Raw genomic sequence first — 25,130 nt, 5'->3', positions numbered from 1 at the left:
ATAACTTGTATTTCAACATAATTGCTTTCTTTTGTAATACTATGTATTTTATACATTTAAAAACATTACTTTGAGGTGTCCATAGGCTTTACCAATTTGGCAAGGGACACAAAAAGTTTAAGAACCTCTGCTTTAGAGATAGGTAACTGCTATCTTAAAAAATTTCCTTTATCTGGCCAATCATCCTTTTTCAATTAACATTGCCACCTGACTGCTCTTCTAGACTTCATCATGGTCTCCAGAAAGTTGCCATCCTTCAAGATTAACATCAACTCTGAAAGTCACACCTGGTCAGTGCCCCACCCCCCTGCAGTTCCCCCCCCATACATACCACCGTGTGTAATACAGAATACATGTCACACACAGTGTGATATGATACATATCCGAGTGTGTATATAATATACATACCACAGTGTGTAGATAACATATAATATTGTGTATATAATATGTAACATATTATAAAAATGTGTAGCTCTAATATATACCACACTGTATGAATAACATGCATTATAACATAGAATACATTTCACAACGTGTATGTCACATATGATACATTGTGTGCATATAATAGATACTATGTATCACTGTGTAGATAACATAACACATTGTACAGTGTGTGATAATATGTAACACTTCCTATCTTCATGTACATAACAGACATACCACATCGCTGCGTGTACTTAATGATACATCTTACACAGCGTGCACATAAACGCCACAGTGTGTATAAAGTATAGAATATATATCCCACAAACGTACACAGAGTATATGGATATATAGCATTGTTTAAAAACCGTAGGAAGCCTTTGGAGAGTGTGCGCGTGTGCGCGCGTGCATGTGCGCGCGCGTGCATGTATGTGAGTGCGCGCGCGCCCGCGTGTAGACATAAACAGAAGTCTGGTGCTCCGAGCCTCCGACGAGGTGACAGCTACAGTCGGACCCGCCCCCGGCCCTTTACAGCACAAGCCCCAGCCCCGGCGCTCGACCCCCGCGCGCCCGCCTTCAGGGCCCAGGGCCTGCCCGAAACCGCGCCTCCTTGCGGCCTCGGGGCGGACTCTGGCCGCGGGCCTCGAGGACACAACCGCCCCGTTCCCACTCACTCCAGCGACCAGCGCCCTCGAGCCTCTTTCCGGTAGCGAGGAGGTCGCGACCACGACGCGCGCAGAAACCGCTGGGTGGCGTCGGTTTCCCCGCTCTCCTCAGCCATCCCGGGTCGGCCGGCCTGTCCGCCGAATCAACCCCTCCTCCCTGCCGCGTTCCTCCCTCCCGGCTTCATCCTCGGTAGTTGATTGGAGGAGGGACTGGTAGGAGAGCTGGGAAAGCCGGAGAAAGTCGCGCGTGCGCGCTAAGCAGGGCCAGGGGGAGGTGGAGCACCGCGGCGGTTGCGCGCAGGCGCGCTGTGTGGGGGCGGGGCAAGCATGGGGGCGGGGCGGAACGGAACGGAGATATGGGGAGGGGTGGGGAAAGCCTAGGTAGGCAGGGGACGGGGCGGGGTTAGAGAGCTCCAGAAGAGCCACCTCCGAGCTGCGGGAGCTGGCTGGGGACAAACCGAAATTGAAAGTCGTGGCCGTGGTGGCGACTGACGGAGGCGGCGCTGACCACCGGCGCGGGGAAGGATCCCCAGCGCACGGAGCCAGGTAAGCTTCCGCCCCCGGCCCCGCCAGCCAGCGGCCGTCCCACCCCCGCATCTACCCCACTCCCCATCTCCCGGGATACCGGCGCTGTCTGGGCCAGCTGGGCACCGTCCACTGCGCTCCCGGGTTCGGGGTCTCGGCCGCTCGGTCCCTGGGATGGGGATGTCCGCAGACCGGACTCGGGCTCGGGCTGAGGGTGATCGCCCGCCTCCTCCAGACCTACGGCACCTCCGGGGCTGCCGCTCCTGGAGGGGGGTTACGGACCGGACCGAGGAGGCTCCCATGCACTAGCTGTCCGCCTGGGGGGCTGGACGTCCCCGCATCTTACCCGCGCTTCCCTCGGCCTGCGGAGGGCGGTTCCCATGCTCAGTTAAATTGCCCCTGGCGCAGTCTGCCCCACCGCATCCCATCCTGCCCCTAGTCGGGGCTCCGGGCTGAGAAATTGACCTTGGGTCCAAACTGCCAGCGGGCTAAGACCGGGGTGGGGGTGGGGACCTTTGGTCTGAAAAGCCGGGGGGCCGGGAGAGTCTTTGCCCTGCGCCTGATTTGGGAGGTCCGAAGCGGGGGGGCCCCCTGGCACAGTCTGCTTGGAGAGGAAATAGACAGAATCTATGTCGATTTCACCATGTAACAGCTTTCACTGTTGTGGCCTCTGAGACCTTGGGTTTAAACTTAAGGTTGGGGGGGGGGGCGGGGGGGGCGGACGGAATAACTAAGCCTGTAAGTCCTAGAGTAAGGGACCTTTAGCATTAACCTCCGCCTTAATGCGTACACTGAGAATGTGCCTGGCACGGAAGGAAGCGCTGGATGTGCTTATTGCCAAGCGCTCGAAGTGACTTTGCTCAAGTTATGTTAGTAGTTCAGTAGAGGGAGGATTCCATACAAGTAAATTGATCTTTTTTTTCTGTGCACCCCTTCGACCTACTGATTTTTGTGCTGGGGTTTGTTGGGATGCGTTGAATTAAGCTGTTTGGATTGTGGGGTCCCCCATCCTAAATTTTAAGTCTCTAGACTAGGCCAAAGACTTTTTAAGGTTCTCCATGCAATATAACCTAGTACTTCTTGGGTATTTCGCGAATGTTTATTGAACCGGATACAAAGTGAATTGATTTTTATCCCCTCTTGTATAGCCCCTCTAGTTCTTAGACTCTGCTAATTACAATATTGTGTTGGGCTTTTGGTGGTAAGACTAGAATTTGACTGTAAGGTGTATTTGTTGGGTTTTTCATCTTTCAATTTAAGTCTCTTGAGACCTGAGACTAAAATTTTAAAGTTCTCTGTGTCATATCAATTAGTATTATCTTGGGTACTTAGTGAATGTGAGGCCGAAACCACTTTATAAGGAGTACTCACAAACTGGTTTAAACAGTGACTGAATTTGAAGTGCCTCTGTTCATAAATCTTTAGGCAGAAGATCCCATTGTCACAATAATTTGACTTTTTTGTTTTTGTTTCATAGAGTTTTAGAGCTGGAAGAGAACTGAGAGATCCTTTAGTTGCTCGTTTGACAGATGAAGAAACCTGAGGTTCAGAAATAGGTGCTTGGCAAAGGGTTAGAGATAGAGTCAGGCTTTCAGATTCTCAGCCAGTGCCCTTTCCACTAAACTGGCATTTGCAGTATCTTGCAATAATCAGATTTACAGAAAGTACTTATTTATTGTAGAGTGAATTATATTTTGTAGTAGTCAGTCCGCATTTAAAATTTGGAGCTAGAAATGAGAAAAATGAAAAAACTCAAAGAAATTCAAATGAAATATGTCAATACTTTAGTGTATTAGCCACTGTTTTCCCCTCTTAAGGAGTTCATTTAATGAGGAAGTTACTTAGGTTTTCACCAGAAAACATTGAGTCTAGAGATTAAAGTAGAGGAAGAAACTATTCATAGATAGTGAAATGTATTCAAGTGGGACATATTACCATAACTATATCTCAAATAGAAACTAAAAGTGGTAAAACTAGAACTTTAGTTATTTAGTTATAAAGGCACAATAATTGGGACCTTATGGGTCAAAGAGGCTTTAGAAGTTATTTATTCCAACTTCCTTCACGTTCCTCACCTTAAATATGAGGAAAATGAGGCCCAGAGAAGTAGTGGTTTGGGGACACAAGTGGTAAATGGGAGACACAATGTAATAGGATTTGACCCCAAGTCTTCTGATTCCAAATTCATCATTCCTTTCTTAACATCATGCTGCCTCCCAACATGTGAGTTTTGCTTAAGAATATTAAGAATCAGTTGACAAGATACATAGAATGTTAGATCTGGGAGGGAATTTAGTCCAGTTTCTCTCTTTTAACATATGAGGAAACTGAAACCCAAAGAGACTGAAACTGAAACCCAAAGAGAGTGCAGTTTGTCCAAAGTTAAGTGACAGACCTGAGTCTCTAATTCAGGTCTTGTGACTATAGTTACAGCACATTTGCCATGATACCACACTTCCTCACTTTGTTTTAATGATACTCAAAATTCAGTTTTATGAAATAAAAAATATTAATATGGGCAATAGACCAAAGATTGGAACTGAAAGCGCCCTTCAGGCCAATCTAATCTAACTCTTTCATTTTACAGATGAGGACCCTGAGTCCCAAAACAGTTGAAGTGATTTGCCCAGGGTCACACAACTTGTAAATAAATGTTAGAGGCAGAGTATAAAACTAAACTTCAAGACTCCAGCCCTCTATCCATTGCTAATAAGAAGCTGCTTGAGCCAAATGAGAAATATAATAGAATATAGTAGTTAATATGATGCTACAAGTGTACCAGGAGGCATGGGCTAGTCCCAGACTCACTTGGCAATACTCCAACTGAAGTCACATTCAGTTAGATACAAATGACTGTATCATGGGGAAGAAAGGGTTTTTAGGTTAAATTTTTTTTCTTTTCATCCTTTTTCACCTTTTAGCACTTAGTCCTTAAGACAGTAGCTCAATTTCAGACTCCCCAGCTAAACAACTGGAGAGCTTCTTGAGAACTCAAGTGCTAAGGACTTCAAATAGAATTTTCTCAAACTTTATATTCAGATGTATGAAGCTTGCCAGTCCAGAGTTTGACTTATTTCAGAGTCTGGCAGACTATTTGGACTTCATGCCCAAGTCAAACTATTGTTGATTTCTATATTCCTGCTACTTGAATGACAGGGGTATGGAGCAAGAGGTAGCTTGTTGTGGACCAGGAACCTCAGCATCATTAGGTGAGATTTCATTTTCAGGGGCTAGCATTGTAAAGAAGGGACCAATTATCTGTAATGCCCACTCCTAAATAGAGTAGGGCCAAGTGCTTCTATCTTGGCTTGTGATGAGCAGAATTGCAATAAGTGCACTTCTACTTAAGCAGAAAGTAATTTCCCAACTCCTTGGTAGGTAGGGAGTTCTGGGAAAATTAATGGCAAGTGTGATTGATGTTTGAGAGTATGCTGATGAAACGAATGATCCCATGCATCAGAGCCAAATTCTTGTTTTGTAAAATGTAATATGGTGCCTTTAAAAGTCTGTGGTAAAGACTTAATGTTTAGTAGTTTTTGAGCATTGGATGTTACAATATTTAGAATCCTTTCTTTCTGGGGCATTTTTCAGATTCCTTAACTCATAAGTCTCTGCTTACCCTTGAAAATTATATTGGAGTGAGTGAGGTTTTAGAGTGGACCAGAGCAGGATTACTTGTAGAAGCCCTCTGACTGCTGAGGGCTACCAGCATGAAATCTTTAAAACCCAGGTAACACAACTCAGCAGGAAAAGTTCATTTTTGTTTCTTACCTGGACATGTGACTGAGTGGTTAACCACCTTATTTCTGACTCACTGGACTTTTTGACTTTTATTTAGAAAAGGAGGTGAGGAGAGAGAGAAGAATGCAGACAGAGCAGAATGTCAAATATGATTTTATCTCTCAAGGTTTTCAAGCTTCACAATTGGTAAATTTCCAGTAATTTAAGAGGCTTCAAATAGATAGACCTTTTGGCCCTTTTACCTGTCTTTTCTTGACATATGTCCAGAAAACTGATCCACTTCTACCCAACTTTACATTTTGCCCATAAAATGCTTGGGGATGGAGAACCGAATAGCAAGGTTTTGAGAATCTTTGTATTCCTGTGTCAGTGACTGAAATTACTTTTACTTTACTTTAAAAAAAAGAAAAGTAAGATAGAAATTTTTTAAAGCAGTCTTCTAAATATTAATTGAAAAAAGTTTGGAAATGACTGCTCTAGAAATGTACTTGTTTTAGTGGAGTAGAAAGTGCTCTGGATTTGGGTGAGAGGATCTGGGTGTGACTCCAGCCTAGCCATTTACCTGTGTGGGACAAGTCAATCTCTTTAGGTCTTAGTTACCTCTCTTGTAAAATAAGAGGTTTGAACTAAATGGCCCCTAAGGTCCTTTCAGCCACTAGTCATGAGCCTAAAAACCTAGTTGCCTATATATTGCCTGTGATGATTTTTCCTTAGTCTATGTAATAAGACTCACCTTAAGATTTACAAAGTACTTCTTTCCTTCCAACAGCCCTGTGAGACAGGAAGTACAAATGTGATACCACCTTAACAATGAAACTGCCAATTTAGCTTTTTTGTATTTCTCTTGGCTGGAATCCAGCACTGATCTGGTTTCTTGATGGAGAAGTTAGAGAGAAGGAGGGCAGTGTAGTGAAAGATCCCAGGACCAAAGTCCAGCCAGAAGACCTTGGATTTGAATCTCGGCTTTGAGATGAGCTGTGCCACTGTGGTTAAGTCATTTAAGTTAACATCTCTGAGCCTCAATTTCCTCACCTGTAAAATGTGGATAATACCAATATTATCTTTATAAGATAATTTGTTAAATAAAGACTTTGTCACTATATAAATTTGTAAACTCTTATTTTCTGGAGGTGTAATTATTTCTAAATCTCAGGATTGCCACAGAGGCCTATAATTTAACAAAAAATTATGGTACATTAGAGTGGATTATGATCTTATTATTCTCTCCCTTGATGCCTGCCCATACTTGGAATGCAGTAAATTGACCATGCCCTTCTGGAAATCTACCATAGTGAAATCAAACAATGTGCTGGGGACCTTCTTCTAGGTCTCTTGATATTGCATAGATCCCAGGGGAACGTGTAGACTATCCCAGATATCCCGTTCTCACAAACCAACCCATCTTTGTTCCTAATCAAACATTTATTTTTCTGAATTACTCAGATATGATCACAGTAGTTGAGTGGATTCTTAATGTCGTCATCTTCGTTGTTGTGGCGATTGGAGTAATTCAGTAAATTTTTACATTAGGTTGTAAAAACTAACAGCCTTGAGTGGATTTTTTAAAAACTTGCAATGGATTGCTGGAGGAAAGAGACACTGTGGGAACACGTATTAGAAATCTAGTGCAACAGTCCAGATATTACTGTATCGTTGTTCAGTTGTTTCAGTTGTGTGTGATTCTTTGGGTTTTCTTGGCAAAGATGCTGGAGTGGTTTGCCATTGCCTTCTCCAACTCATTTTGCAGATGAGAACTGGGGCAAACATAGTTAAATGACATGCTCAGAGTCACCCGGCTAGCAAATGTCTGAGCAAAAGACTTATCATCCTGACTTCAGGCCCAGCATTGTACCACCTTGCCACCTGTTACTATATTAGAGTGTTGGCTATGAAATAGAAAGGAATGCAGATTATCATTTGTTCTAAAATTTCTAAGTTTTAGAGGCACAGGAAAATTATAGTGACTTACTTGTCCAGTCACACACAACTAGTATGTGTTAAAGATATGACCTGAGACTTGACCTCAGGGTCTTCTGATTCCTAGACAACCTCTATTCAAGTAAGTCATACCAGCAGTGGATATATAGGTTTAGGAAGGTTAAGTGACTTGCTTATCGTTACACAGCAAGTAACTGCCAGGGTTGAGATGGAAACCCAGCCCTCCCCTCAACTCCATATTACTCTAAGGGCCGAGTCTCTTAGGCAGTTGATAACTTGAGTAGAATCTAGGAGTTGGACTTGGTGGCATCTAGTCCCTTCCAGCTATTAAATCACTATGAAAAACTTTTGTACAAAACAAAATCAGTGTAGAATGAAAGGAGACAGAGTAAACTGGGAAAATAAGTATTGTTTTTCTCTATGTTGTTGTTAATGTGTAAATTGTCTTCCTAGTTTTGCTCCCTTCACTCAACATCACTTCATAATTCAGCAGTTTATTCATCATTAATGTAGACATTTTTGTTATTTCTTTTGTCTCACTAATATTTTATTATATTTATATACCATTATTTCTTTAAGCCATTCCCCATTTTTTGGTGTACTTATAGTTTTTGTTTTTCCTTCTCTTTGAACTTTTTGGCATTTATGCCTCAGAGGTTATCACTGGGGGACAGGGTATGTGCAGCATAGTGACTCTTAAGCTATTGTTTTCAAATTGCTTTCCAGAATGGCTGGACAATTCACAAGTCTACCAACAGTCTACCTGTCCTCCAATAATTGTCATATTCTTTATTTTGTCATATTTGCCAATCCCATAGGCATAAGGAAGTATCCTACGTTTGGTTCAGTGCTTTTCTCTTATTAGTGATTTGAAGCATTTTTATATGGTTTTTGGTAGCTTGTATTTCTTTTAAAAGTTGCCTGTTTTTAATTCTTTGACCAAAATTTGTCAGGAGAAACCATGTTTTTTGACCATATTTATCTATTGGGGTATGGATGTTGCTTTCATGTATTTGTGTCAGTTCAGTATGTATCTTGGATATCAGACCTTTATTAGAGATAATTGCTATAAAGATATTTTTCCCAGTTGACTGCTTCCTTTCACATTCTGCATTGGTTTTGTTTGTGCAAAAACTTTTCATAAGAGCATAGATTTAGAGCTGGAAGGGACCTTAGAAGTCATCAAGTCTGATTCCCTTCTTTTACAGATGAGGAAATTTAGGGTCATACCAAATTTTACCAGAATAAAACAGCGAGTAGCTGAAGTGAGATTCAAACCCAACTTATTCCGACTCCCAAGTCCCATATTTTGCTCATTACTACATATTTTCAATTTTATGTCATCAAAATTTTCCATGTCTGTCTCTTTCTCCAGTTTGATCATGACCTGTCTCACCATAGTATGAAAAGTATCTCCTTTCTCCTGAAATTTGTTTGATATGATCCTTCATATTTAGGTCTTATATCTATTTGGAGCTTATTGTGTGATGTTTTCCTAAACTTAGTTTCTTCCAGATTGCTTTTTAGTTTTCCTAGCATGTTTTCCCTATAGGAAGTCCTTGCCCCAGTTGTTTGGTGTCCTTGAGTGTATTATGTTCTTTTACTTCTGGGTCTTGTTTATATAATCTGTTCTACTGATCATTTAACATCTCTGAAGCTCTTTTTCTTCATCTGTAAAATACAGGCTTTGGAAGGGGGAAGTTAGATGATCTCCGAGGTTCCTTACAACCCAAACTGTATGATTTTTGTCACCAGCTTTTCTATTTTCTAACCAGTGACAAAATAGTTTTGCAGACGATTTCTTTGAAGTATATTTTGAGATTTAGTTAAGCTAAGGCCTCTTTATCTCTATTTTTTTATCTTTTGCTCTTCCAAATGAATTTGGTCTAGTTTATAAAGTAATACTTTAGTATTTCAGTATGAAACTGAATTTGTAAATCAATTTAAATAATATTATCATTTCTATTCTGTTGGCACAACCCAACCATAGGAAGTTAACACCTCTCCAGTTATTTATTTTCCATTATATAATTGCATTCATTTAATTTTTTAGTGTGTCTTGGTAGGTGGACTTTTACAGTGTTTTGGGCAGCCTTTTAGTTACTTTAAGTGGAATTTTTTTCTCTTTTCCTGCTGGTTTTTGGTAACAACATATGGGCTGATAACTAGTGATTTTTTTTTTATTGTATTTTATATCCTATTACTTGGTTGAAGTTATAATTTCAGTTAATTTTTAATTGAATCTTTGAGTTCTCTAAGCGTTTATATCTGCAAAAAAAAAGTGATCAGTGTGCTTTTTGCCTTTGTTTACCTCCTCATTTTAAAAAATCTTGTCTTATTGCTGTAACTAATATTTCTAAAACTATATCAAACTTTAATGGTGACAGTGAATACTCTTGCTTTGTCCTTAAACTTACTGGCAAGTCTTGCAGCATTTTATGCAAGTTCTCTTCTAAATAGATACTGTTTGCCTTATTAAGTAAAGTTCATTCATTCCTATACTTTTAAATGTTTTTAACCTGAATCAGTCAGTAAACATTTATTAGGGGCCTGCTCCGTCCCTGCTTTCAAGGAGCACAGAATTTAATGAAATTATCTACAGCCATGTGGAAACAAGCTAGCTATTGGAAATAATCTGCAGAAGAAAGTCACTAGTATTATACTTTGTGGAAACCCTTTTCTGTATATCTATTGATATCAATGTGATTTTATTCTTTTTGTTATTGATACAGCCTTTTAGTTTTCCTAATTTGGCTTTTCCTAAGTTTTCCAACCTCACATTCCTGGGACAAATCCAACCTTGTCAAAGTATGGAATCATTTTATATTGTTACAGCCGTTCTGCTAATATTTTATTCAACACATTTATGTTGCTGTTGATTAGATCTGTTGATCAAAGGTTTCTTTCTCTGTATCATCTTTCCCTGGTTTGGTTATCAAGACTTTATCGCATTGAAAGCGTTTGGTAGGAAATTTCCTTTCTCTTTTTTTCTCCTAAGTGATTTATGTAATATCAGAGTTAGTTTTTGTTTGAGTGTTTGATAGAATTCACTTGTAAATCTTTCTTGTCCTGGGTGCTTTGGTTATTTTTTGGCAGGGGGAAGAGAGAGTTATTGGGAGTTGCTTTATTTCTTTTTCTGAGAAAGAGTGATTTTATGTCTTTGTAAATATTCATCCATTTCATTTGTTACCATTTTCTTTGGTATATAATTAGACAAAATAGTTTATAGTCATTTTCTTTATTCATGTTGTGAATTCTTCTTCATTTTTGATATTGATGACCTGTTTTCCCTCTTTAAAAAAATTAGTTGTCTGTTGTTTTTTTTAAAACTATTCCTAGTTTTATTCATCCACTTAATGGGTTTTTTGTTTTTAGATTTATTTATATCTTTGAGTTTCATAATTTTAAATTGTGGGGGTTTGATGATTTTTTTTGTTCTGCCAGACTTTTTTTACCTGTATGTCCAGTTCATTGCTTCTCCCTCTCCCCTCTTCCCCCCTTGATAAAAACATTTAGAGATATAAATTTTCCTTTAAGAATTTCTTTGGCTCTATCCTGATGATTCTGGTATGTTTTCATATTGTTTTCATTTTCTTTGTTTCTGTGATTTGTTCTTTGTCTTTTATACTGTTTTATCTTCATTTTTATCCTTTTATAATTTTTATTGTATTATGATCAGTAAAATGATGTGTTTACTATTTCTGCTTTTTTGCATTTGTTTATTATACCCTACTACAAGGTGTCATGCATAGATCAGCATGTGCATATTCTTTTTGATTTCTTCCATTCAAAAATCACTAGCGATTTATCATTTTTAATCACTAGAGATTTATCACTTTTCTGAAATTCAGTTCAAGCCTTTAACATTTTTCTTGATTTTCTTTTTGTTAAATTTGTGCAAATCTGAAAGGGATATATTGAAGTGAAACTGCAGTCCTGGGCTGGGTGGAGGAGCTTGTTAATGTTTTCCTTTGGTTTAATTCATCATGGCTTCTTCTGGAGTCCTTTTTCATCCTCACTAGGGAGTTTCTTAGGGGAGCTAGGTTCTGCTTTAACCTTTCATGTGGCCCTATGTGCTAAAAGTCTCTGTTACAGATCTTCTAGGAGCTTATTATCTCCTCTGAATGTTTGGAGTTTATTTAGCCAAAAAGGAAATATTGCTGCGTTATCCTTTTTGCTAGTGTGTTCTGCCATGCCAAATGAAGTTGTTCTGTATTTAACTGAAAGCTAAAGAAATGGAGAGAGAAGAAAAATCTGGGTCATCCCACTGAAAAAGCTTCACTTTCCAGTACTGACAGACTCACCCTCTAAGATCCCTTCAAGTTTCCCATCTGTGAATCTATAATCTCTTTTTACCCAAAAAGAACTGAACTCAATCCGGAAGACCTGGGTTCATGTACAGTGTTTGGACAAATCACTTGACCTTTTGAGTTCTTTCAGCTGTCTCTCTATAAGAAATGGTGCTGAGATGTTCAGTTGCTTTGATAGAGGAAATGCTTCCCTACAGCACTGAGATTGCAGATTCAGGTTCTCCTCCCCATAAGAAGAAAAATCAGTTATTTTTTATCCTGTTCTTTTTTCTTTATAACATTATTTTTAATTGACTATCTTTGTCTCTTCCTGTTGAGATTTCTCTTTATTTTATTAAACTTTGTTGTGGTTTTTTTTTTAACTCTGCAGGATCAAAATTAAACTTTTTCTCTTGAAATGTCAGAATTCTCCAATTAAGATTTTCATTGTTTTTTTGGGGGGAGACTCTATCTAGAAATTTAAAATTTAATTTTTCTATAAATGAATTCAGAATATTGGATGTTAGTAGCTCTGGAACCAGAACATTAGTTAATCTTTAATTTTATAAACACCAAATAAAACAAGCATTTTCATGCAGAGTTGTTGAACAACAAAAAGAATACACATGAAACTGCAAATCTTTGTTATGTACGGTTTGCTTTTCCTTTTGAGCATTTGATAAATTCAACATCAATTTTTTAATTAAATTTTTTAAATCGTTAAGCAAGTTTTTCCTTTCCCATAGCTCCTTCCTCCCAGTGGAAAAAAGAAAAAGAAAACCAATGCAGCACACAGAGTCAAGCAAAACAAAATCCTATATCGGCCATGTCCACAAATGAGTCTCAGTGTGCCTGTTAGTCCATCACCTTTCTGTTCTATAACTTTCCAGACTGTTTTGTTTGACTTCATTTCCTTCTGGCCTCCCTAATTTTTTTTAAAATTTTATCTTATGAAATTAGCAAAAAAAAAAATTATTTTCCCTCTTTCACATGAAGAGGGGGCAGTTTTATACATACATGTATGTGTGTGTGTGTGTGTGTGTGTGTGTGTGTGTGTACACATAGAGTCAAGCAAGAGTGTAATTGCATTGGTTGTATCCTAAAAATTATGTCTCCTTCTGTACCCTGCGTCCATCATGTCTCAGGTGGTGGCAGTATCTGCTTCATTAGCCCTGTTGATAACAGTGGATGATTGTATTGACTTTCTAACTTCCTTGTTATTATTGTAAAAATTATGCTCATTTTACTCTCCATTAGTTCATCCATGTGTAGCCCTTCCTGGTTTCTCCTAAGCCACCCCATCATCTTTTCTTATGGCACAGCAATATTTCATTACATTTACATATCCTAATTTGTTGTCCAGCCATTCCCCAGTTGATGGGAACCTCACTCAGTTTCCAGTTCTTGCTCCTGCAGAAAGGGCTGCTACCCGTTTTTTCTTTCCAATGAGTCCTTTTCTTCTTTCTTTGATATCTTTGGTATATAGACCTAGAGGTGATATTATCTAGCATACATGCACAGTTTAGTAACTTTGGGGACATACATAGATCTCGAATATTTGGACCATTTCATAGCTCCATTGAGGGCATTAATAGGCCCATTTTTTTTTTCCTGTAGCCACTCCCAACATTTTCTTTTCTGGTCATTTTTACTAATCCTGTAGTTGTGAGGTAGAATTCCAAGTTCCTTCAATTTGTAATTCTCTAACTTAATAATTTGGGGCATTTTTTTATATGGTCATTGATAGCTTTAATTTCTTTCTCTGAAAACTGCCTGTTCATATTCTTTGACTAACAATTGAGGAATGGTTCTTACTCTATAGATTTTAATCAGTTTCTTATATACCTTGGAAATAAAATCTTATCAAAACTTGCTGCAAAGAAGTTTTTACCCATTAACATGTTCTACCTCTCCTCCACCCCCACACAATTTATCATATATTATTCTCTTTGTATCTTGTTTGGTTGGAACACTTCCTCTTTTCATAGATCTGAAAATTAATTCTTCTCCCCACCCCATTCTTCTAATTTGTTTGTCATGTTATTTTAAAGTCTAAGTCATATATCTATTTGGACCTTATCTTGCTATAAGGTGTGAGATGCTTCTCTATACCTAGTTTCTCCCATTTTTCTAGCAGTTTTGTTGAATAGTGAGTTCTTACCCTAGTAGGTCTTTGGGGTGATCAAACACTGGGCTCCTAAATTCATTTGCTTTATTGTGTACTTAAATTAATCCATTCCACCTGTCAACCTCTCCTCATATTCTCTTCTGCATATTTTTTAAAAAATGTTTTAATGAATTTCTTTTAAGTTGGCAACTCAGTAGCCTTTCCTTTCCTTAGCACTTCCTTTCCCTTGTTGAAATAACAAAAACATTAAAATAAATAGGTATAATCAAGCAAAACAAACTCCCAGGTCACTTGAGTCTGACTACATATGTTTCTTTCTGCATGTGTTGTCATCCTTGTTGAGAGAGGTCGGTAGCAGGTTTGTAATCAGTGGTTGTCTGGAGGTGTGGTTGGTTTTAGAAGTGAAAGAAAGTAGAGAACAGTTAATACGTGGAGAGTTCATACCAGAAGATTAGGGTAGAAGAACTCCCTCAGAAATTCAAGACAAGTGCTTTAGGTTTTCTCCTAAAGTAAGGAGACAACAGTCCTGTAGAAGGTGTTGTTTTTCCTTGGGGTTGATTGTTTGTAACTTAGGGTTGTTTGTTTTCCGTCCTCACTTAGGAACCTGCAACTAACTCAAATTTCTTACATATTAAATTACTATATGTTATGTTATGTACTTGTATGTGTGTGTGTGTGTGTGCGCGCATATATATATTCTTTGGCGAGTAACAAAGGAAAATATGTCCTTATATGATCGTAAGAAGGGGGTAGAGAAAGGGAAAACGTTGTAGTAGCTGAGATTTTGTCCGCCCTGACACAGGCAACCTTCTCTACCTCCAGCACACGATTGATTCTAGTAAGGTGCACCTTCCAGGATTTTAGAATGTTGTGCTGTGTATCATAAAAAGGTTTAGCATGACTGAAAAATTTGCCCCTTGAGGATAAAAATCTTTCTTGGTTGACAAAAAGAAACTATTTTCCATATTTCAGGAAACCCTTCCCCTACCCCCAAAAGATGACACTATAAAGCTGAAGTACATGCAGTGAAAGTACTTAAAAATGTTTATTAGACTGAGTTTTTTAATGTAGGTTACAGAACTAGAAGCCAGGCAAACCAAGGTGGAGGTTGAGAGTAAAGCAAGGTGAGCCTGAACAACCAGAATCAATGAGGAAAATCAGTATGGAGAAGTTGGAGATCATAGAAAAACATCAAGGAGAATCAAAGAAGGAGGAATAAACCAGAGATGTGAAGCTTATTTTAATGCAGAAGCTTCTTTTACTTAACTTACTATCTGAAGATTCTAGCTGTTAAAATAAAATAGTAATAGAATTTTCAGTGGTGCGGTGCTTATCCTTTTGTGTTCAGGGTTTCTTGGAATAGTTTGGTAGAAAGTGGATACTTTGACCAGAATACATGTGTGTTGGCCCACCAGCTACTGAGGGGTTTTTGAACCATCCTCTTCTGTATCATGACAAAGCTGACTCCACAGTTTTTTGAAATACAGGGTTTATGCTCTGTGTGTCCTAATTCTTGGACAAGCATAGATGAAGTAATGCAACCTAATATTGTGTTAATTATGTATAGTTAGGGTTATGAGATGTGAAATACTACTAGATATTGGTGAGGTTTATGGTACTGGGACCCCAGGAATGTCAGGATGGTATTGCCTGGAATGAATTCACACACTCAAGCCATCTCTTAGTCCAGTCACAAAGTTTATTGAAATACTTTAGGAAAGTGGGTAAAGTTCCCCGGGAACCTGCAGGCTGGCAAGGATGATGCCAAGACATATGGGAAAGGGACAAGGGAAAAGGAACCAAGGATGCAAATTAAGTAATCTAAGGACTTCCAAGGGATATTTTAGGGGCCAAGTGTCTTTGGGAGGAGGCACCTATAATTTGTGGATATGACAATACAGAGAGTCTGCCGAGATAAGGTTTGTTGATACCAGACATTGAGGGAGAAAAGACAGTTTTTGTTTAGCTGCCAAAGGCATGGACGTTGGGGAACAGGTGTGAAAAGAGAGTCCTTGGGTCAGTATCCCTGTATCTGCCCTGACAAGGGAATTACACCGTCAGTTGTGCATGAGTTTTGCAACTAGGGAAAATTTTCTCAAAGGGCAGGGGCCTACTGAAAGATTGGGAGCCTTCCAGAGACATGGTCTTAGGGCAGTCTTAGTGCACAAGCACCCTATCAGTATGTCTTTGGAGTATCCAGAAAATTTTATAGGTGTTGGCATAAACCAATGAAGGATGGAGTTGGAGTTCAGCTTGGGAAGTTACTGGTTTCGTAGTGGTCCCTGGATGACAGGAAAATGTGGAGCTGGACAAGATTTTACTCGAGCCGTTGATCCTAGTGTTCCTGTGGGACTCTCAGGACTACCAGAACAGTTGCCGATAACAGGTCTGGAGGACAAGGACACCTTATTATGTCCCTCTATAGCAGGTGTTCTTATTAACCCTTGGGTCCCTGAACTTGTGTTTTAAAGTTATTCTGATAACTGTTTTTCAGTATCATTAGTTTCCTTTGTAATTCTATGTGTTTTATTTTATGTATTTAAAAACATTATTCTGAGAAAGGGTTCATAGGCTTCATTAGACTGCCAGAATGGGACATGACACACACAAAAAGTAGAACCCCTGCCTATAGGGATAGGGAAGGTTTGTCTCCTCTCTCTTCATCTGTCTCTCTGCTCCTCCCTTCCTCATCCGCCCTTCCCACCACTCCTTCCCCTGTAAGCTAGAGATCAAGGTTCCAGGAGAATAGAAAACCAAAGCATTGAAAGGAGATGCAAGCAAACTAGCTGCCCAAGGCCGAGCTGAAAGTAGAACCTTGTTTATAACAGTTATTCATCTACTTGAGTTTCATCTCATATCTCTCATCACTTACGAGACAATCCTTGGATGTTTGCTCACTCCAAACTCAGTGTTCTCCAAACTGAACTCATCATCATCCCCTTCTCCTTCCGCTCTTAGATGTCTCTCTGCTTATTGCACTGTACTGAGGGAGGGAAATACAAGAATTCAGGGGAATTCTTGCATTGAGGAAGCTGGGTACACAGAAAAATACAAGGATATTGCTATTAAAAAGTCATTTGCTTGCCAGGTGAACAATGGAGATCAAAATAAATACCGGAGTGTTGACTTAATGAGATGTACAAAGTCCATGCAAATAGATACTAGAAGAGCTAAAGGAGTTTTGAGAGCAAGAGTGAGTCAGATGGTCAGATGATCAACAATTAGATAGGACCTGAGAGGGCCTGGACAAAGAAGGCATACACGTCATATGACACAAGCAGTAACTAGAAGGACTTCATTTTAAGACAGTTTTCCCTTCCTCCTTTAGCTACATTTGTCCTCTTAACTCTAGTCAAAACCAATCTTGAGTGAGCTTGACCTGGAGCCTCATTGATTGGGTAGTGAATAGTATGGGAAGCAGAGAGATGCATTGCCCAGAAAACACCATTCTCTCAATCCTGAAGACAAATTCCAGACTCATTTTTCACATTCTCTCTCCTCCTCCTCCTACTTATAAGCTGTTGTAAAATACTGTCGATATTTTACCCCATCGTCCTAGTACAGACTGTAATCAGGTGGCACGTAGATCATCACAGTAGTTTCATAGCTGAGGTTTCTCCCTCTCAAGTCCACCCAGTAATACTGCCCTTCTCCTAGTTATCTAACTGCATTTCCCACTATTCCCAACAGGCATCCTCCCATCCCCAGTCATGTTAGACTCGTTGTTTTCCACATATTGAGCTTGTTTCCTTTTTTGTTACTCCTGAAATATCTTGCTTTCCTCTCTGTCATCTAAATATTTGTCATTTTTCCTCCCTACCTCAATAGGCTTCCTGGCCCTCTTTGATCTCCCTTGCACTTTTATATGACATCTGTATACTGTGTAATTTAGCACTTTAATTATGTTCTGTCTTGTAGTATCCTCTAATTGTTTCAGGGGTATTAAATTCGTCTTTCTAAGTAGATTATGAATTCTTTTTGAGGTCAGGGTTAAAAAGCACATTATAGCTGTTCAGCAAATAATTTACTTACGAGGCAGCTAGATGGCTCAATGGATAGAGTAAGGGCCTGGAGTCAGCAAGACCCTGAGTTCAAATGTGACCTCAGACACTTGGGACCTTCCCAAGCAAGACGCTTAACCTCTTTTTGTCTTAATTCACTCGAGGTGGAAATGGCAAATCACTCCAGTATTTTTGCCAAGAAAATCCTATGGACAATATGGTCTACAGGGTCACAAAAATTAGGACACAACTGAACAAAAAAAACTTGCTTCATTTTTTAAAAGGGAAACTTCTAAGTAAACACATATACTTTTTTTTGTCAGTAACACTTTACCTGAGCCTCCTTTCTTTTTAAAAAAAAATTATCTTAGTTTTTAAATCACCAACATTTATCAGTGTTTCCCTCCTCCCAGAGCCCCATCCTTTATAACAAAGTATAAAAAAGAGGAAAAATAATAGTTTAGCAAAATTGACCAACATGTTGAGAAAGTATATGCAATGGGGCAGCTATGTGGTTCAGTGGATAGAGGACTGAGCCTGGAGTCAGGAAGACTTATCTTCATGAATTCAGATGTGACCTCAGACACTTATCAGCTGTGTGACCCTAGTCAAGTCAGTTTACCTTGTTTGCTTTTTCCCCCTTATCTATAAAATGAGTTGGAAAAGGAAATGACAAACCACTCCAGTATCTTTGCCAGGACCCCCAAAGGGGCCACAAAGAGTCAGACACAACTGAGACAAGTGTACAACAAAAACATGCAGTGCGCCATGCCTGTAATCTCCCTTTTCAGTCAAAAAAAAAAAAAAGATAAGGCACTGCCTTTTTATATCTTTATGTTTCTTCTTGGGGGCCATACTTGGTTATTATTCCACAGCATTCAGTTTCATTGTTATATTGTTATTATTCTTTATATTTTCAGTCTTTTTATAGTCATGTTCAATTTTTCTTGACCCAATTTGGGGGTTTCTTGACAAAGATACTGGAGTAGTTTGCCATTGCCTTCTCCAGCTCATTTTACAGATGAGGAAACTGAGGCATACAGGGATAAATGACTTGCTCAGGGTCACACAGCTAGAAGGTGTCTGAGCCACAGCTGAACTTGAGTCTCTTTGACTCCAGGTCCAGCCTTTTACCCACAGCAATACTTCACTTGTAATGACTTGTTTTCCTGTGTCTGCTTACTTCATTTTGCTTCAGTTTGTTTAAGTCTTCCCAAACTTCTCTTCATTTTATGCATTGTTTCTTATAACAATTAAAGTTTGCCTTTTATGAGTATCTTATTTTACTGTTCTTTCTTTTGGAGGTGTCACTAAAGGAGACAAGTTTGGATTGTTATTGATAGATTGTAAAGGAATACTGTACAAGTATGAAATATAGTATAGTTTTTAGATTTACAGTATTCATATTAGAAAGACAGTGAGTTTAGGAACTGTGTGCCTGGTAGACATTATTTCCTCAAATGGGGGGAGGGAGAAGAAAATATTGAACAGAAGTTTGCAAGGACTGTATATGAGAAAACACCCTTTGTGAAAAAAAGGAAATGACAGAAAAAGATGGGAAGAGTTAAAAACAAGCTCTTTTTTGGAAAGGAGATGCATCCCACCATTTCTACTCTCCCTTTCTAGAGAGAGACAGAATGGGAGCACAGACAGCTCCTCACAGAGTGGGACAAGATTGCCATGGACTACTTATTAGCTTGAGAGATGCAGTAAGGGCAAGTTTCAGAATCCTGTTTCTTGGCACGGGAAAGCAATAGTTGAAGGGAATGTCTGTGAGTTCAGGATCACATATTATATGCTCTTAGCATTGGAAAAGTAACCTTTTCATTTTAAAGGTGAGGAAACTGAGGGCTGGAGCCAGATTTAGTGATTTGGTTACGTCATACAGTGGGGTCAGTGTCAGAGCCTCCTGATTCTGGCCCCTCCTCTTCCCATTACATTAGAGCCAGGAGGCTTGGTACTGCTCAACATGCTTACTCTCCAGACTTAATGAGAGTAAATCCTAGAGAAATAAGACAGGAAGGACCTAACTTCAAGAGGAATCTCAGAAAAGAAAAGAAAAGAAAAGAAGACTCATTAGAGAAATTTAAAATTTTGGACTTGTAAATAGTCAGTTATTCCAGGATTATGGCTGGGATATGGAGTGACCAGGGACTGAAATCTTTGGCAATAGACTATTAAGACTGATACAGTGGATTACAGTGAATCTGCTGGAATAGCAAGAGATTACACACCCAAAGTTCGCCGAATATGTAATTTGTATTTGAATTTGTATTCACAAACTATGGTTTTGTACATTAAATGGCCTCCTGAGGATGCTGCGGGAAAGAAGCAGCTTTCAGAATGGTACTGCATGAGGATTGAAGAGTGAAGGCCATGTTCCTTATTTAGAATTTATTATGATTAATATCTTTTGTTATTTGTTATTTTGTTTTTTGTTTATTTTGTTATTTGTTTTATCATTGCCCAAATATCATCTGCTCCCCATCAATCTTTCCTGCTTCCAGAAAGCCATCTCTTATGGCAAAGACTTTTTTTTAAGTAGAAAAAATATTCAACAAAACCAATCAATATGTTGAAAAAATGTTGTGTAATGCCCATGTATACCCCTCCCCCCACCTCTGCAAAGGAGTTGGGAGGAAATTTCTTCTCACACTTATTCCGTAGAGCCAAGCTGATTCTTTATCATTTCCAAACGTTCATTTAAGTGGTTTTGTGATGGTTCTTTCTGTTTACGTTGTTAAAATCATTGTGTGTGTTGGTTTCCTCATTCCACGTACTTTACTCTGCATCACTTCATTTAAGTGTGTCAGCACTTCTCTGGATTCATCATGCTCATGATTTCTTCAGGATAGTAATAGTCCTGAAGCCATAATAAGAACTCAATGGCACTCAATGGAAAAGACCCTGATGTGGGGAAAGATTGAAGGCCAAAGGAGAAAGTGACATCAGAGGATAGGATAAATCAGTAATATCATGGAAACAGGGAAAATGAACTTGGACAGACTTTGGGAGACAGTGAAGGATCGAAGGGCCTTTGGGTCATGAAGGATTGGACACAACTGAACAACAAATCGTACCGCATTATGTTCATCTACCACAGTTTATTTAACTGCTCCTCAATCAGAAACCATTCACTTTATTTCTCATTCTTTGCTATAATAAAAAGTGCTGCTATGTAAGTATTTTGCTGTATATGGAACATTTCTTTTTCTCAGTTACCTCTTTGGAGTATATCCCTAGCAGTAGAATCTCTAGGTCAGAGGATGTGGGCATTTTAGCCACTTTCTTTGTACAGTTCCAAATTGCTTTCCAGAATGAGTGCGCACATTCACAGCTCTAGCAACGATGCATTAGTCTGCCTGAAAAGACCCTGTTTTTAAGGTCACTTAAGGAGTACTTTTCCCCACACTGTCCCCTTGAGTAGCTTTGGAAAGTTTCCCTCACAGAAGGCCTGTTTAGGAAATTCTTTGGACCTACTTTATCATGGCTGGAAATATAAAGAGGTTCATGATTAGGCCTGATGAAATGTAGGTTCTCACCTAGTTCTTCCAGCTAGTTAGATGACCTTGGCTAAAGATGGATGATGACAAGGAGAGTGATGATGAAGATGATGATGATGATGATAGCTAACATTTACCTAGCACTTTCAATTTGGCAGACAAGCTTTACCTAGATTGTTTCAGTTGATCATAACAATTTTGTGAGAGAAGTACTATTATTATCCTTATTTTACAGATGAGGAAACTGATTCTAAAAGAGATTATTAAGTGACTTGCCCAGAGCCCCCAGCTAGGAAGTGTCGGAGGCAGGATTTGAACCTGGGTCTTCTTGACACAGCATCTACTGTTCTGTTCACAATCCCATATAACTTCTCTTAGCCCTGTATTGAAAAGCCTAGTTGAGATCAGCCCTCCTTCCTTTGTACAACGATGAAAGAATCCCCTTTACAACATGCTGACAAGTGTTCTTCCAGCCTTTGTGTAAAGATGAATCCTGTGTTCCCATCGCTTACCCCAAGGCACTTCTGTTTTTTACTGCTGTAGATCACTCCCAATTTTATTTTCAGATTCTTCCCCTATGTAGGACCTTCCAACATCTCAGTGTTATATCTTTCCTGATATCTACAGGATACTTACATATAAAGCTTATACCTACAATTGGACTTATTTTCTTCCTTAGCCCTTTGTGTTGATCTGTTCAAGTTTCTCTTTTAGCATCAATAAGATCACTCTTCTCCCAGGCCCCCAGGTTGGCTATCTTGATAGGTCACCTTTTTAAACCTTCTCCATCATTCACTCTGGGGCAACCAGGTGGCACTGGACAGAGCATCAGAGTTAGGAAGTTGTTTAGCTCTTTCCATCGTGTACCACTCTTTGGCTTTCATGGCAAAGATACTGGAGTGTTTTGTCATTTCCTTCTCCAGTTCATTTTACAGATGAGAAAATGGAGACAAACAGGGTTAAGTGACTTGCGCAGGGTCTCACAGCTGGCAAATATCTGAGGTCACATTTGAACTCAGGTCTTCTTGACTCCAGGCGCAGTGCTCTGTCTATCCATTGTTCCACCTAGCTGCCCAGAATCAGGAAGACCGGAGTATCCTGAGACTTAACACTCTTACCACTCCCTATGTCATCTACCATCTACTGCCCTCTACACCTCCTTGAACATTTCATACTTATTCCTCCGTTACAGGTTCATGCCGCTTGCCACATATGACATCCTTTTTTTCTTGTGATTTATTTGACATTTGCCCATCTGGCAGGCTCTGCCATATTGTTCTCTGCACTATCATTTTTGAATAAATATTTTGTTCTTTAACTAAAAGTTACTCTGAATTGTAATTTCGTTTTCATTAACACGTCTCATTGGCAACTGAAGTATAAGCTCCCTAGAAAGCAAAAAATACCAAGATCTAAGCTCCACTCTTCCTGCTCTCCATTTCTTCCTTCTGTAGTGTCTAGCATGTGGCTCTAGGTAAACCTGCTACATATTAAATAGCTATACCTAACTGGAGGAAGGGCCTTTTACTTATCTCATTTTAAAAATGACTGTTCCACGTCAGGGTGGGTCAGTAGTCCATATTGACCCAACCTACTAGTCTTTCACTGACTATGACATCAACCTTAAAAAACATCTTATCATAATTCAACAAAAATTACATTCAATAAAGGGCTATGGAAACCTAGATTAAAAATTAATTGGAGACTAAATAATTGAATCCTAAAGAACAAGTGGGTTGAAGAACAAATGATAGAAACAATCAATAATTTCATTAGAGAATGAGACAATGTACCAGAATTTATGAGATTCCACCAAAGCAGCACTTAGGTAAAAATTTATATCAATAAAATAGAGAGAGAGCAGATCAATGAATTGGACATGCAACTAAAAAAACTGGAAAAACAAATTAAAACTCTCCAATTAAACAAAAAATTGGCAATCCTGAAAAAAAAAATCAAACGAGAGATTAATAAAATTGAAAGTCAAAAAAGCCATTGAACCAATAAAACTGGGAACTGGTTTTATGGGGGCAGGAGGACCTAAATAGATGAACCATTTGATTAGTTCATTTGATTTTAAAAAAAAGAAGAAAAACAAATTACTGCTGTCAAAAATGAAATTAAAGCAATTATTGGGAGCAATTTTGCCCAGTTATAGGCCAATAAATCTAAGTGAAATGGATGAATATTTACAAAAATATAAATTGCCCATGTTAACAGAAGAGAAAATGGAATATTTAAATAAACCTTTCCTAGGAAAAAAAAGAAATTCAACAAAACATCAATGAGGTCCCTAAAAGAAAATCCCCAGGACAAGGTGGATTCACAAGTGAATTCTACCAGACATTTAAAGAACAATTAATCACATTAGGATATAAACTGTTTGGAAAAATAGGCAAAGAAGGAGTCCTTCCAAATTCTTTTACAACACAAAGAGCAAAACAGAGAAGGAAAACTGTAGACCGATTTCCTTAATGAATGTTGTTGTAAGAATTTTAAATAAAACACTCGCAAGGAAAATAGAGCAATGTTTCACAGAGATCATACGCTATGACCAGGTGGGATTGGTAACAGGAATAAAGGGCTGGTTCAGTATTAGGAAATTATTAGCATAATTGACCATATGAATAACAAAACCAACAGACATCATGTGATTATCTCAGTAGATGCAGAAAAAGCTCTTGACAAAATACAACACCCATTCCTATTAAAAACACTAGAAACAATAGGAATAAATGGAGCTTTCCTTGAAATGATAAATAGTATTTATCTAAAACCATTAGCAAGCATTATCTGTAATGAGGATAAGCTGGAAGCCTTCCCACTAGGATCAGAGGGGAAGCATGGATGTCCATTATTACCACTATCATTCAGTATTGTACTGAAAATGCTACCTGTGGCAATAAGAGAAGAAAAAGAAATGGAAGCAATTAGAATAGGCATTGAGGGAACAAAACTATCACTCTTTGCAGATGATGTGGTAATATTCTTAGAGAATCAGCTAAAAAGCTATAGTTGAAATAATTAACAACTTTAGCAAAGTTACAGAATATAAAATAAACCCACATAAATCATTAGTATTTCTGTGAACTACCAACAGAACCTTGCATCAAGAGCTAGAAGAAGAAATTCTATTTAAAATAACTGCAGATAATACAAAATACTTGGGAATCTGCCTTCCAAGACAAACACAGGAACTACAGGAACACAATTATGAAACACTTCATACAAATGAAGTCAAATCTGAACGATTAGAAAAATATTAATTGCTCATAGATAGGCTCAGCCAATATAATAAAAATGATAATTCTACCTAAATTTATTCATTCAGTACCATACCAAATTACCAAAAAGTTCTTCTATAGAGCTAGAAAAAATTATTATAAAATTCATCTGGAAGAACAAAAGGTCAAGACTATCAAGGGAATTAATGAAAAAAAAAAACAGTGAAGGAAGATAACTTAGCCATACCAGATCTCAGACTATTTTATAAAGCAGTAATCATCAAAACAGTCTGATACTGGCTGAGAAATGGAGTGGAATAGATTAAGGACATAGATCTCAGTAGTAAATGACCATAGTAACCTAGTGTTTGATAAGCCCAGGGACCCTAGATTTTGAGACAAGAACTCACTATTTGACAAAAACTGTTGGGAAAACTAGAAAACAGTATGTCAGAAACTAAGTATAGACCAATATCTCATACCACATACCAATGAGTACATGATTTAGACAAAAAGGGAGAATACCAAAATAAATCAGGGGAGCATAGAATAGTTATGTGTCAGATCTATGGATAAAGGAAGAATATATGGTCAAATAAAAGATAGAGCCTCATGAGATGTAAAATGGATAATTTTGACTATTAAATTTAAAAGGTTTCATACCAACAAAATTAATACAACCAAGGTCAT

At 38.6% G+C, this 25,130-nt stretch overlaps 1 protein-coding gene across 2 annotated transcripts in view; it reads left to right on the top strand.

Annotated features, from left to right (window-relative positions):
• Window positions 1–1,455: 1,455 nt before the first annotated feature.
• Window positions 1,456–25,130, top strand: part of TDRD7 (tudor domain containing 7) — a 108,897-nt gene continuing 85,222 nt past the window's right edge. The window contains exon 1 of one of the 2 annotated variants that reach the window (XM_072596729.1): window positions 1,456–1,637. The gene's annotated coding sequence lies outside the window, so the exon portion shown is untranslated. The remainder of the gene's footprint in view (window positions 1,638–25,130) is intronic. The other variant, XM_072596730.1, reaches the window with a different exon arrangement.

The sequence above is a fragment of the Notamacropus eugenii genome, chromosome 3, assembly GCF_028372415.1.
Source record: "Notamacropus eugenii isolate mMacEug1 chromosome 3, mMacEug1.pri_v2, whole genome shotgun sequence".
NCBI classification, from domain to species: domain Eukaryota; kingdom Metazoa; phylum Chordata; class Mammalia; order Diprotodontia; family Macropodidae; genus Notamacropus; species Notamacropus eugenii.
This window is presented reverse-complemented; position numbering and strand designations above follow the sequence as displayed.